This window comes from Puntigrus tetrazona, chromosome 1, assembly GCF_018831695.1.
Source record: "Puntigrus tetrazona isolate hp1 chromosome 1, ASM1883169v1, whole genome shotgun sequence".
NCBI classification, from domain to species: domain Eukaryota; kingdom Metazoa; phylum Chordata; class Actinopteri; order Cypriniformes; family Cyprinidae; genus Puntigrus; species Puntigrus tetrazona.
Window position 1 is genome coordinate 10,459,578 of NC_056699.1, and position 13,414 is coordinate 10,472,991.

Genomic DNA, 13,414 nt, shown 5'->3' on the forward strand with positions numbered 1-13,414 from the left:
TTTATACAATTTTGATGTTTTTAAGTGCCTCATGAATCACTTATTGTTAATATTTTGGGTCAGTACTGCCCTACTGCTGACTTCACCATATTTGTTTCACTCCACACTTGACTGAAATCAAGTCAAATAATAATGTTAGACCAACATAATTTTGGAAAGTAGTCCTGCTGACAGTGCTCCGGTACTGCAGAGTGATTTATTATTTGTTTTCATTTTTTTAAAAGGACAATGTGGTTTACGGTAGAATGCAGTAGATTATATTTACTGTATCATGTGGTTAAGTGTATGACACAGGCCAGAATAGTTACATGAGGAACTCAGAGAGCAATAATGCTATGAAATAAAGCAGAGCTCCATCAGTCAAAGTTAATTCAGTTCTGTGCTGCCTTGTATTATTTTAACCGATAGGATTGGAACATGATTTAGATTCCTGCTACTGTGACAGACATAGAAAATCCTACTCTGGTGAAAGCCACAGCCACAAACAGATTTTGCATACAGAAATAAACCATTATAAAACATATGACAGTGTGCCCATGTGTTATACTCATATTCTCAAAGAATCACGGGAAACCACACAGACACACACACACACACACACACACACACACACACACACACACACACACACGCTGACATAACAAAACCAATAATAACACAAAAATATCCATGCATTTATTGCAAAAGAGAATTATAATGTGTATATCTATCTATCTATCTATATATACACACAAGACAAAAATACTGATGAATAAATGACCTTTTTCAATGCAGTGCATGTAAAGAGAAGACACTTTTTCTTTAAGGGGAAAGGTCACAGCATATCAGGGCCACCATGGCGGGCACACTTACAGACTGTCACCACTTAAGATTGTGTGTGTGTGTGTGTGTGTGTGTGTGTGCATGCATGCCCTGATGCCCCTATTTAAAGCAGTCCAAGAAAAGAGCAATAGATAAACTGCCAGACTTACCTATCTCTACAGTTCCTCTGTTCGATAAGTCAGGAACACTCAGCTATTCCTGAAAGAACTCCTGAATTACATTACATTTGTTTTTACATTCACAAGTACATTTTTGGTGGTGACCAACCAAACACAAACCACTCAAATGCAAATTCAGTTCAACACTGAGCATAGTAACCGTATATCCTTCATTCAGAATTTCAAGTCAGAACATAAATCTGAACACAGACACAGCAAGACAGGAGTCCAAATAAGGAAGAATCCGTTTTGTTTTTTCTCAAAACAAGCTTCAGAAACAGTGCCAAGATATTTGCTTAGTACATTTTTGTAGAATATTTGTCGAAGCCTCATACCTTAAAAAAAAAAAAACATTTTATCCGGAGTTGCAAAAAGGACTTTAATAGGCTCTGGGTGGTTAAATACCAGCTGCTACTGGGTCCAGATTGCTCTCTTGGTTTCCTTACTGACCACAGATATTCTAGTTAACTGCAACCAGGCACTCCTGTTTCCCTGGAGCTTTAACCTTATGATCTCCAAAACAACACACGACCATAAAGGCTAATGAAACAATGCTGGTCCAAAAAATAGTTTTTTGATAAACTCAGTACAAAATAATAATCTACATCATCAAAAACATTCTTTATTCGTGTTGCTAAATGAAATAAGAATAGAAAAGCCACACAAAGTTTGATTTACTTTTTATTATATTACTGCAAATAAGTTACTATTAGTTTATTTCTTTGTCGGAACAGATTTGGTGATACAGTATGTAGCATTACATCATTTGTAACTGAATGCGGTAAATGGGTGCCATCAAAATGAGTGTGTCAAGGAGATGCTTCTGGTCAAACAGTGCTTGATATGTGCAGACAGTCATGGGCAAAAAATATTGTAATTCTTGGTAAAAAAAAAAAACTTAGATTGAGGACTTGCATGTTGGCCACAAACAACAGTTTGAGGTTTTTTTGTAAAATTTTAAAATTGATTTCATTCTGATGGCACCCAATCAATGCAGAGAATCCATCGGTGAGCAAGTAATATAATGCTACATTTTCCAAATCTGTTCTGAGGAAGAAACAAACTGCTCTACGCCTTGGATGTACATCTTGAATCTTTGAAGCCACTGAATTAAAGAGCAAGACTTTAGAAGCAACTGCACTGTAGGGTATTTTTATTATGTAACGTAGCATCCCCACAGAGCCTGTAGAAACTGATGACATATTCATCATGATAACCTGTTACTCCTCGTAAAGCCAACAAAATATTCATGCCCAGGGAAAGAAGTGATGATCTGAGGAAAGGGAAATTACAGAGCTGGGGGGGACAACAAAAGCATGTCAGACAGGCAAATAGGAGACAAGTGATAGCCTTGAGCTATGAAATATAAAATTTGGTGAAATGAAAAATTTGAATAATTGTATTATGCAATAATAGAAAAAAAATAATATGCTTCAGCGGAGTACGAAGAGGCTGAAAACAGGGATTGAGACGGGACAGTGATTAAACAACAGAAACCACAAGGACAGAGAAATGAGAAATTCTGTGAGGGCCTGTGGCATGCGGTATTACGTAAGATGAATGAGTTCCTTCAGGGCAGGATATTAACAAAGAGCGGTTCCTCACACACATACACACCACAGCGAAAACTTCATTAGGACTCGGTGCTAATTGGACTAATTGCTGTGGTTTGTGTGCACCATAAAAGACAGTAAACGTTTGGCTCATTACAGGAACATGAACAATGTTTCTTTTATTCGCACACACTAAATAGACGTAAACACTACACAGACTCACGCAAATGTGCAGACCGTTGCAAAAATTCATTTTAAGATATCCAGCAGTAAATCAAAATCGTCACATATATGAAGCACATCATGATTGTCAGTTTATAATAAATAGCGTTTAATCAGAAAAATCTCACGCAACGCAGTGTTTCCGGTTTGGCAAAACAACACAAGGGTGCAAAATTTTCATAGCTACGTTAGTCTCCTCATCTTATGTAAAAACTCTCTTTAGAAGCTTACTTCAGATGGGAAAGTCCTAAAAGTCGCAGCACAGACCACTTCACACTTAACTTCAATCATAGGAATAGGGTAGACAGAGGAAGCTAGAACAGAATCACCTGCAATCCATCCATCATACTTCAGTCTGTGAATAACGTCACCCATCCACTCCAGTACAAATTCCACTGATACGATGAATCTAAATATAAAGCCTTACGCTGCCACGAAAAGCATGCTCGGTCATCTACAAAAATACATTTCTACAAGTGTCTGAAGGGCATACTTTCGATTCATGTGATAACACTTAAGTATCGTTCAAATGTTTAATGCCTTTAAACGTTTCTGAAAGTACCTTATGCCAAACATACAGCAAAAAGTGACTTTGTGAAATATTATTCGAAATAACCGTTTTCTACTTTAACATGCTGATTTAGTGATCAAGAAACATTGCTTTTTTTTGTGAAAATTATTATTTTATTTATTCTTTGATAAATTGACAGCTCAAAAGAATTTAATAATATTGTAAAAGCACATTTTCGGTTCATTATGTTTTGTCACTGTGTATAAAAAAGTATTAATCTGACTGATAACAAATAGTTTGTCTGCTAGGGTCAGCGTTTGAGTATTTGAGTCAGCAGTATTTATAATTAGTCAAACATAAAGCAATAGAATTCTATTGTTTGTTCCTATTTAGGCTATTTGTATTTGTGTATGTGTGTGCCTGCGTGCCCTGTTTGGCCGGGTTTACAAGTATTCCCAGACCAGTGAAACTCAAACTCACTGTTCCCTTTTTTGAGGCCTTTGTTGTGGTGAGAGCCAGTGAGCTTAAACAAATCACACACAAACAGAGGAATGAGGAAGAGAGGAAAAATACACATAAAGAGCTGTTACACACATCCTCTAACTCTCTCTTTCCAACTACTTTATCTCTAACACACAAACACAGAGAAAGTCAAATAACAATAGGTTACAATGAGTTACTCTCATCTGATTAAATTCAATGTCAGCGCTTCATGTTAAAAATGGCAGAGAATAATTCCACCTGTTACTGGGAGAGAACGAAATGTGGTATTAGATGTTGGGTGAAGATATTGGTATTGGTGTGTGTGTGTTATGAAATCAGAAATCTCACTTTCTATGTACTTTAGGGGTGATGAAGTCAAGGTTCCAGTTAGACACTGAGAGACTAACTAAAGATTCACACATACATGCACACAGAAATAAGGACAGCCAACAGCCTTCATTCTGTGTTATTAATAAACTATCAGAATAGTTTGGAAAATATTCTTACGTTATGTCCCACTTTATATTGGGTGGCTTAGGTTTAAAGGTGGGTTAAGGTGTAAGGGAGGGGTCAACTGTGTAATTATTAATGTATTTACAGAAATGTACGTATGTATCGAATGTATGCACACAATAAATTCATTGTATCAAATGATTTATTTAAATGTAAGTACACGGTTAATTTATTGAAGCAAGATCTAAATATCTATGAATCTGAGCAACTTCAGAGTGCAAACAAGTATAGTTTATCTCATAAAATAAAATAATTTTCACATACGGCAGTCCTTTAAAAAGATTTATTTAAAAAAGACTTTGTTGGGTTTTTTTGACATCTCTGGTCTAAACTGCAGGCTGACTTTTTGTGTTCTATTTCTAGGAATGCGTTGGGCTACAACCACAGCCTTGTTTTGACGCTGGCTTTATTCTGTCCTCTATGGAAAGTAAGAAAGAAAGAAAGAAAGAAAGAAAGAAAGTCCAGATGCACTTCAAATGTTACCTTAAAATTGTAATTTTTGTTACTTTGGGTGTTTTGGGTGAAAGGTAGTCATGTTCATTAATAACTTAATTGTGTGTAAATATAACAGTATTTAAAGTACTCTGAAACAATAATGACAATAGTGTGTTTTAATGTGTTTTTATCTTCTGTACTTTACAGTAGCACAGGCTGAACTGCTGCAATCCTCCCTTGGAGACTCACTGCAGCTTTTGCAGCAATATGACTTGCACTGTGCTGACCTACTCAGCAGTCACATCTATACGAGTGTACCTGCTCTTTAACTCTGACTTCAATGACTCAGTGAAATTAAAAAGATCATTTGTTTTTCAATATCCAAGCAAGTCAAACTCTAGAGAGCTCCTTGAGCTTAGCTAGGCATACCTTCTAACAGCACAGCATTACGGAAAATTCATCTGTTATTGATTTGGAACATGCTCTATACTACAGACGTTATAATAAAATTCTGTAAAGTATATTGTTAAGCTAACAACTTTTTTTTTGTTTGCCTCTAAACCATTAGGCGGTATTGTTAAGTCAACCTTTATTTATACAGCACTTTATACAAGACAGATTGTTTCAAAGCATCTTAAAACTGAATTAATTGTGCAAGCAACATTAAATAGTAGACAGTTTCAAAATCTGCTGCAAAGTAGATAAAGTAACTAACTAACAAAGTAACTGACTATTTAGCTCAAGTTCAAATCAATAACTCTGTTAAAATCGATTATGAAAAGAGTTCAGTTTAGCTATAAGCAACTCTACAGAAGACGAGTTAGTGTTCATTCAGTCCAGTTCAATGCACTGTCAAACGTCAATGCTGCAAAATTCATCAAATTTGTAATGAAGTAATAAAGCAGCTCTACTGAAGATACAATTATTGAAGTACTGCAGTATTACTGAATGTTATTTTAAAGTGTAGTAAACTGTAAACTGATATTTTTGAAACAAACAAGTGTATTTTAGATAATGGATAAAGGCACAATGGCAAAAAAAAGATGTTTTCTGCTGATAGCAGAAGTCATATATAAAAATGGCCCTGCCTACTCTTGTTTAAAAAGGTGAATATAAGCATAAAAATACATAGCACAAACAAATATTTGGCAAAATCATACATTTTAATTATGCTGATCTATTTTTTTATCTATATATATATTTATAATACATTTTATAATCAGCATTCTTCTCATTCCTACTCCATCTCATTGAAATGCATTCTGGGATGGTTTTAAAATCTCCCTTAGAATCGGGCTAAAACAAGGTTTCAAATTTGGAGCAATCGATCTGAAGCGTGGGAAGTGCCACTAATCTGTCTCTGTATGCGCTTCAGTTGGTTTTGGAACAGAGAACATGTCTTTCTATGATTCAGAAATAATATCAACTTGATCTATAGAGCCAAAAAATACTGTACATCAGTCACTCTGCTGACGTTCCCGTTTTTTTTTTTTAATAGAGATGCAGTCAGACACACGAAGAGACAATGCCATTTCACTCACGTAAAAGATGCGTGATCAGCATAACAATAAGAGAGAAAGCAAGAGATGGGAGAATAGAAAGAGAGGATGAGAAACAGAGGAACAGAACAAGCGTGATCCTACCTTCATATAATAAATTCCTCTCTCGCTCTTGTAGAAACGTCAGTCAAAGAAATGTCAGCATAGCATTATTTCGCTTTTTTTAACCTATTTGTTAGAATTTTTTTAATTAGATATTTCCTCTGTCCACAGGCTATTCTTGTGAAGTCTTGCCATCCAGAGTAGATCACCGCTCCGGGCTGACAGGAGGGTTAGACAGTGAAAGATAGGTGGGGTGAAAGAAAAAGAGGGAGAGAGATCAGATAGGTCTATTTTGGTAGTCGGACATGCTTCTGTAGTGGATAGAAAGTTCCCTTATGGGGTCCGTATGGCTCCACCTGTCACGTCTGAATCAGTGACCCAGCCTCTTCACATCCGCCGCAAGCGGCTCAATGACCTCAGGGAAATTTAACAAGCCATAAAGCATCTTAAAGTGTCAAGCGATTTTGCTTCACATTTAAATGATGGTCCCAAAGAGAGACTCGTAATGTTCAAGAGAGCAGTTTGAGAAGCGTGCACCTTATCTACTGACCTAGCATTAAGAGACAGATACATCCCCACATCAAAATGCTGTCTGCTGATGAAGAACTTATATGTGTGGATTTGTGTGTGCAGCTGTTTTTAGTGTCAGTGTAAGCACATGTGCCGCTGGACCACAAAACATAGCATGGATATATTTGTAGCAATGGTCATTGTATCGGTCGAAATGATCAATCTCAAAAAGTTCAGGGTCAAAGGGTCACATATAGTCAAGGTTTTAATAAATACTGGCTACTTCAAAAAGATACAGCAACAATATTTCAGGCATTACAGGGATTTCGGTGGCTGTAAATTTAAAGTGCCCTTATTATGAAAATTAAATTGAGCTTTCATGCAGTGAGTAACATCGGAATGAAAACATCCTGCAAAGCTGAAAGAGCACCTTTAACATTCTCAAAAGAAAGAGTCGACTCCGACTCATTGAAACGGGTCGTTTTTAAAGTCCCAAACCGTTTCATGTTGACATTGACATTAATGCCCGCCCACTTGTTGTGCGTGCCGACCTGGCACAACCTCGTTTTCGTGTTGGTCTGAATGGAAATGCGAATTCATTCTTTGCCACAAGATGCCTGCTTTTGGAGCAGTAAAAGAAAAACACTGCTTTAAATTAAATCGACCAAGGAGTTTGAAAAAAAATAATAATTGAATGAATCATTTGGGGGTCGTCGAACAAATAAGGCAAACATTAATGCATATTAAAAGACAATGAAAGAGTTTTTTGACCCTGTATGCATGTTAACCTATAGTCTCCCATAACCAAAATATGATCCTTTTATAACCCATAATAGCTTTTAAATGCACTAAAAACCACCATAATAATGATTCAAAGGTTGCATACATCCAGGTTGCCCTAGTGACAGCCCAATACACAAAACATATCTGACACTAAACAATTAAGTCAATGATTTAATAAAATATTAGAAGCCTTACAGAAGATATCAGCCTCATATTTTCAGTGTGAGGCGAAGATTCAGCCATCTTTGTGCGAGTTGTGCAAGTTTAGTCTGAAGTGATGCATGATGTGACCTCTTATACAACGGCCTGATGCAAAAGGATGTGATCACAGGTCCTGCACATGCCATGGACGACTGTGCTATCGCAACAAGCTGCAAACTGATACTACACACACCAATGATGTAATGGTAAGAAAATGTTCCAGTAGCCTGATAAAACTACAGCCAGGAAAGATACAAATGAGGGCTGTTCTAGAAAAGAGATCACTCCGATAAAAGACAACAAGCTGATCCCGATCCATTGATTTATGCTATTTCATTTCCATCAGTGGTTCAGCATGACACCGTGACACAGCATAAACTTCACAAGCACTACAGTACGCATCTTTCATTTCCGCTCAGTTTCCTCTCTAAACTAATACAAATACATTACGCAACAATGTATTAGCAATTAAACAAACTCTTTTTTAAACACGCAGCGGAGGGAATGAATAGACGCTACCTCTTCTGACCCATCTCAACACCCAATCCATTATCACAGCGAATACCAGCTACACATTCCTGACACGGCAAGTGAGAGGTTATAAAAAGCATTGCTGTTGAGTAAACACATGTATAATCATATATCTGTGGGTCGATACAGCAGTCACTGCTACTGTATTGAGATTGGCCCTATGGCAGCACTAGATTTAGATGGAGATAAATGGAGTGTAAAAAAAAAAAAAAACCCAGAATGCTGTGTACCTCATTAACAAATCATATTTTTGATGTCCTGTTTCCCAAAAGCACCATAAATCGCTTAAAATCACCGTAGATCAGTTACTAAGTGCAACTAAATTAAATGCAATTAATTACACGTAAAATGCATTTGTCTGTTAAAGGCTGTAACGCTTAAGGTTTATTCAGTGTACAATGTGAGATATGTTTATGATCATTTTGGTTTAAATATACATTTTCATTTAAAATAACAATTTTAAATAAATAAGCCAATTATGCATACACTTAAAAAATACATTTGAAGTGGATCAAAAAGTTGATCAGAGGTGCCCTAAGACAAGAACAGGTATTGTTTTGGCTTTAGGACAACTTTGATTAAAGGTTTTGACCCACTTTAAATGCTATATTTATAACTAAAACTTGAAATAAATTTAATGCAATATATATAGACATATTTAAAGTATAATACAATCCATAAAGCAAACCAATAAAAACGACAAAAACACTTAAAACAATGACTTAAAGTTTGATTGTTTCATAATGCGAAAAAAAACCGTTTTATTACTTACTACATAACCTCGCAGTTAGAGAAAGCTCTTAAAAGTCTAAAATCCATCGAAAAGTAGGACTGTAGAAAGTAGGACCAATGATCAGAGCATTTCCCATGTGTCCGACTAATATTTCTCTCAGTCCAATACAGATACTGTAGGCCTATGTAGAGCATAATCTGCACTTTATCCAGCACTATTCTAGGGATCTCTACCCAGTAACATTAGACAAATACACACAGGCACCTTGGCTTCAGGCATGCAGATCTCATCACTCAAACACTTTGCTTTCTTTAGCACTTGCCTGCACGTGTCTGTCTGTCAGATGTCCTTACCTTTTGTAAAAATTTCCGATTGCTTATTGAACTGATTCAGAACAGTTCTATAACGTACACACAAAGTTCATAAACGGGTATAAGCCATAAAGCCTGCATTAAGTATGAATGACGAGGAATTAATGTTAAGTAACTTCAGAGAGAGCTACATTATAATTAGAATTTATTTCATAATTATGCGACTATTTCATTGCTTTATACACACATCTCTCAGAGTGAGGTCAATGGCGTGACTACATTACCTGGCGTGCCCTTTCCCCGCTAGTTAATCCCCCACAAGAACAGTATTTAAATGAACGCGTAATACTGATATCCAGAGATAAAGGGAGATGGAGGGATAGGAATCCATCTAGCCTTTAGCTTTACTGCCATTACATCATCCTACATGCACAATATCCCATAGATCTTGTTCACAAGAGATTAAACCACCTCCATTCTCTGTGTTCTGCTTTAACACATCAGCATCCTGTCCCCAGGTCACATTCAGCTCTTCAGATCTGACTACGATAACCTCAACACTTAAACAAGAAACTTTAACCGATTTGATTATCTGATCCGAGTTCACTAGTACGTCCACCAATCGAAAAAACGTTTAAGTATAATAAAACATAAAAATGTAAATAAATCTAAAAAAAATATTTACATGTAAAAAATTATCTAAAGAAAAATTGTTTTTTGTATAAAATTATATTATTACAATTTTCCTAATATATTTTTAAAAAATAAATGCTATATACTTACATATTACAGCTTCTTACAATTAATTATATTACATATTGAGCATTACAAATAAATACATAAACAAATAAATCAATAAAAACATTTGTTAAAATATATAAAATAAATGCTCTATTATATAAAGAAATATACATATTTACATCATATGTATTAAATTATTAAAGTATTATTTTACAATTATTATATTATTAATTAATTATTAATATGTTTTATTTATTAAGATATAAAATATGTATAGTAATTGTTGAATAATCTCATAATTGTAATTATTATTACAATTAGATTTGACATTAAAAAGTTACTTTTTAACTAAGACAATTAATAAATACTATATAAAATGGTGAAACCAAATGTATATATTAAATTTCAGAGAAAGAATGTTTTTAAACATATAGTTTGTATATTATAAAAGCATTTTATTTTTTTAAATAAAACTTAAAACAAGAGATTTTACTGCGCAAGAAAAAAGAAAATAAACGTGCAAAATGGGTTGAATTGGTTGATTGTGGAAACAGTACTAAAATCATCACCGGACACACACACACACACACACACACACACACACACACACACACACACACACACACACTTAACCATCATCCGTGATAAGAACACTGATCGTTCATTACTTCCACCGCCCACTGGACCTCGCTAATGAGCTGGTAATGACAAGCCTCTTAATTGTTATGTTAATCAATTAAGCCAAAGGATCTTGGCGCAAGATTTTGGGACACAAGCGCTCTTTGTTGTCGTGGGAGGTCACGCTAGATTGAGTTACGGGTAATCAGTTTCACTCTCTGCACAAACTCAATCCACACGCCAAACGCGTCGGAATCCGGACCAAATTCTATCACTTCTGACTACATTTGTTGAGTCAACTATTACAACGTATCGGAACCACACAGCAAAACATCTCGAGAAGGAAGCTGGAATCCTAGCGTAGCCTTAATGCAGCACCGTCCACATGTGCAGCAGAGCTACTTTAACTAACATGTAACCAACGCCATGTAGCCAATGTACCGCAACATGAGAATTAAAAAAGGTGATGAGTAAGTGGTACATATGATAGCTGTGCATTATGTTCATCTAACGGGTCGTAAATGATGCATTTTTGCTTTACGCAGTTAAAGTATCCTTATTTAAGTATATTTTAACGTACTGGAATCTCCATCTGGAAGGATGTTCTTCTGCTGATATTACTCATCTGCCTTTGGGGTCGAACTAAAATGCGGAATTGTTTGCCTTAAGCATCTGCAGCCGGATTCTGTATCTGTAATTCTCTGAATATTCCATTTAAATGCCTTCTCTAGCGTCTTCGGAAGCTGTGTATATACACTCGCAAACTCTTCTCGTTCCGTCCGCGCCGCCGTGATTCTTACCCTGAGCAACAAACACGCACACGGGGTCATCCACCGCAGTTAACGCGCCGCATGTAAGTCCATCAAAGTCAGAGACGAGAGAGAGGAGGTCTGAATCCAGACTGAAAGCGCACACCTGCTCCGCTCGCTTCTTCTCTGCTGAGCCGACTCCAAATAAACGCGTGCGCGCGCATGGACTATGCCAGTGCGCGGCACCACCCTTTCCTCTTGGGTCAGTGGTTCTCGCGCGGAGCTGGAGAGCTATTGAAATAGCATTGCGGTAAAACCGTCTCTTTACACATGACGAAACGCCTCTCCTTATCGGCTCCTGAAGGAGGAGGAGATGGAAACGCAAGATCACATTCGTTTTGCATGCTCAAAACGACGCGACGCTTGCGCACGTCACCGAACGCGAGAGGTTAGCCCTTAATAGATGCTTTATCCAGACATCATCCAATCGTCGCTTGTTTCTCGGGAAAGAGGAGTATTTTATATCGCAGCCTATAGAGTGAGATGGAAAGCAGCGCCGCGTATTGGTCCGTCGCGGGTTCTCTGTAGTCATGGCAACCAGAACACTTCAATCAGGGGAACGCGGACTGTGCTGTGAGATGCTGAGGTCACCTCTGCCACTCAAGGGCAAAAAGACCGCACTGAACCGCTGTAAAAATCTCGAAGTATGATGAAAAGTTCAATTGAAATGTAAAATTGAATTTAGGGTTACTAGTATTCTAAAGGAATCTGGAGAGGATGTTAGCAAAAAATAAATCCGTTCTTCAGGGTAAATGCAAGCCACGTAAGCTTCATCACCTTTATTAATGTGTATTGTTTTATTACCAAACTATTAGACAATTTTTTGTTCTGACAGTATGGTATACATTTGGACAGAAGTGCTGGGAAAAACTTATATAAAGTGATATACTGTAAATTATAATATATTTTTTTAAATCAATTACCAAATTTTGTAATGTTTTCTTCTTTGGTGCAACTTGAAAGTGACAGTTTTGCCGAACTGTGTGTTTTTGAACTGGGACAGCATTATGCCATTTTAATAAAGAAGAAATAAATATTTTACTTGACCATTGCAGAAATATTATTTCTGGCTCTATAGTTCAGTCTTTAAGGTTAGGACGTTGTATAAAGGTATCTTGTTGAAAATAATAATAAATAATAAATTGATTAGTAGGTGTGTATTTGTAAGGGGGTTGTGAGGGAAAGCCAGTGTGTCCCAGTTTGCCTGCAATGTCTGTGATTTTTGGGTTTGTGTGTTCTGAAGAAGTTTATGTATTTAATATTTCTTAATAAAAAATATTAAGAACTAATATTATTTCTTAATATTTGTATTGTGTGAGGGGATGAGCCATTTGGACTCATGATAAATTAAAAGTGTGTCTAACTTTACCTGAACATTTCTTATCAACTGGACATAATTTGCTTAACTAGAAAAAACAATATAATTTGGATATGCACAGATTATGTCACCACATAAAATGTAAAGTGACACTGTGCCATTGTTACCGTAGTCGAAACCAGTTCATTTAGTGTTTACCAATGTCTAGTACGCTTTAAAATATCTTTTACAGTGGTAGGACAGCACACACACACACACACACACACACACACACACTAATATATTATTCAGTGGCAGCATGGTGGGTTTTCCTACAATTTGACCTAAATATTAAAAGACCAAGTCATACAGTATCCCTTACAAATACATACCTAATACAAATAGAACCTCACAAAGTATTTACTGCCTACTGATTTATAACACTGGTATATATTCTATATGTTCGCCCTCGGAACCCGTGTGCATGATAAAGGACCGATAGCAATGGGAACACATCATTCAGAGCAGCTGTTAACTGGAATTCTGATGGCTTATCTTATCATGTATACAGGATTTAACTAA

The 13,414-nt window shown here is 36.3% G+C and overlaps 1 protein-coding gene across 4 annotated transcripts in view; it reads right to left on the minus strand.

The window, feature by feature from the left end:
- The window catches only part of sorbs2a (sorbin and SH3 domain containing 2a), a 46,183-nt gene extending 33,813 nt beyond the window's left edge, over window positions 1-12,370 (minus strand). The window contains exon 1 of one of the 4 annotated variants that reach the window (XM_043242992.1): window positions 11,527-12,370. The gene's annotated coding sequence lies outside the window, so the exon portion shown is untranslated. The remainder of the gene's footprint in view (window positions 1-11,526) is intronic. The other 3 variants (XM_043243002.1, XM_043243020.1, XM_043243012.1) reach the window with 3 other exon arrangements.
- Between the last annotated feature and the right edge of the window lie 1,044 nt (window positions 12,371-13,414).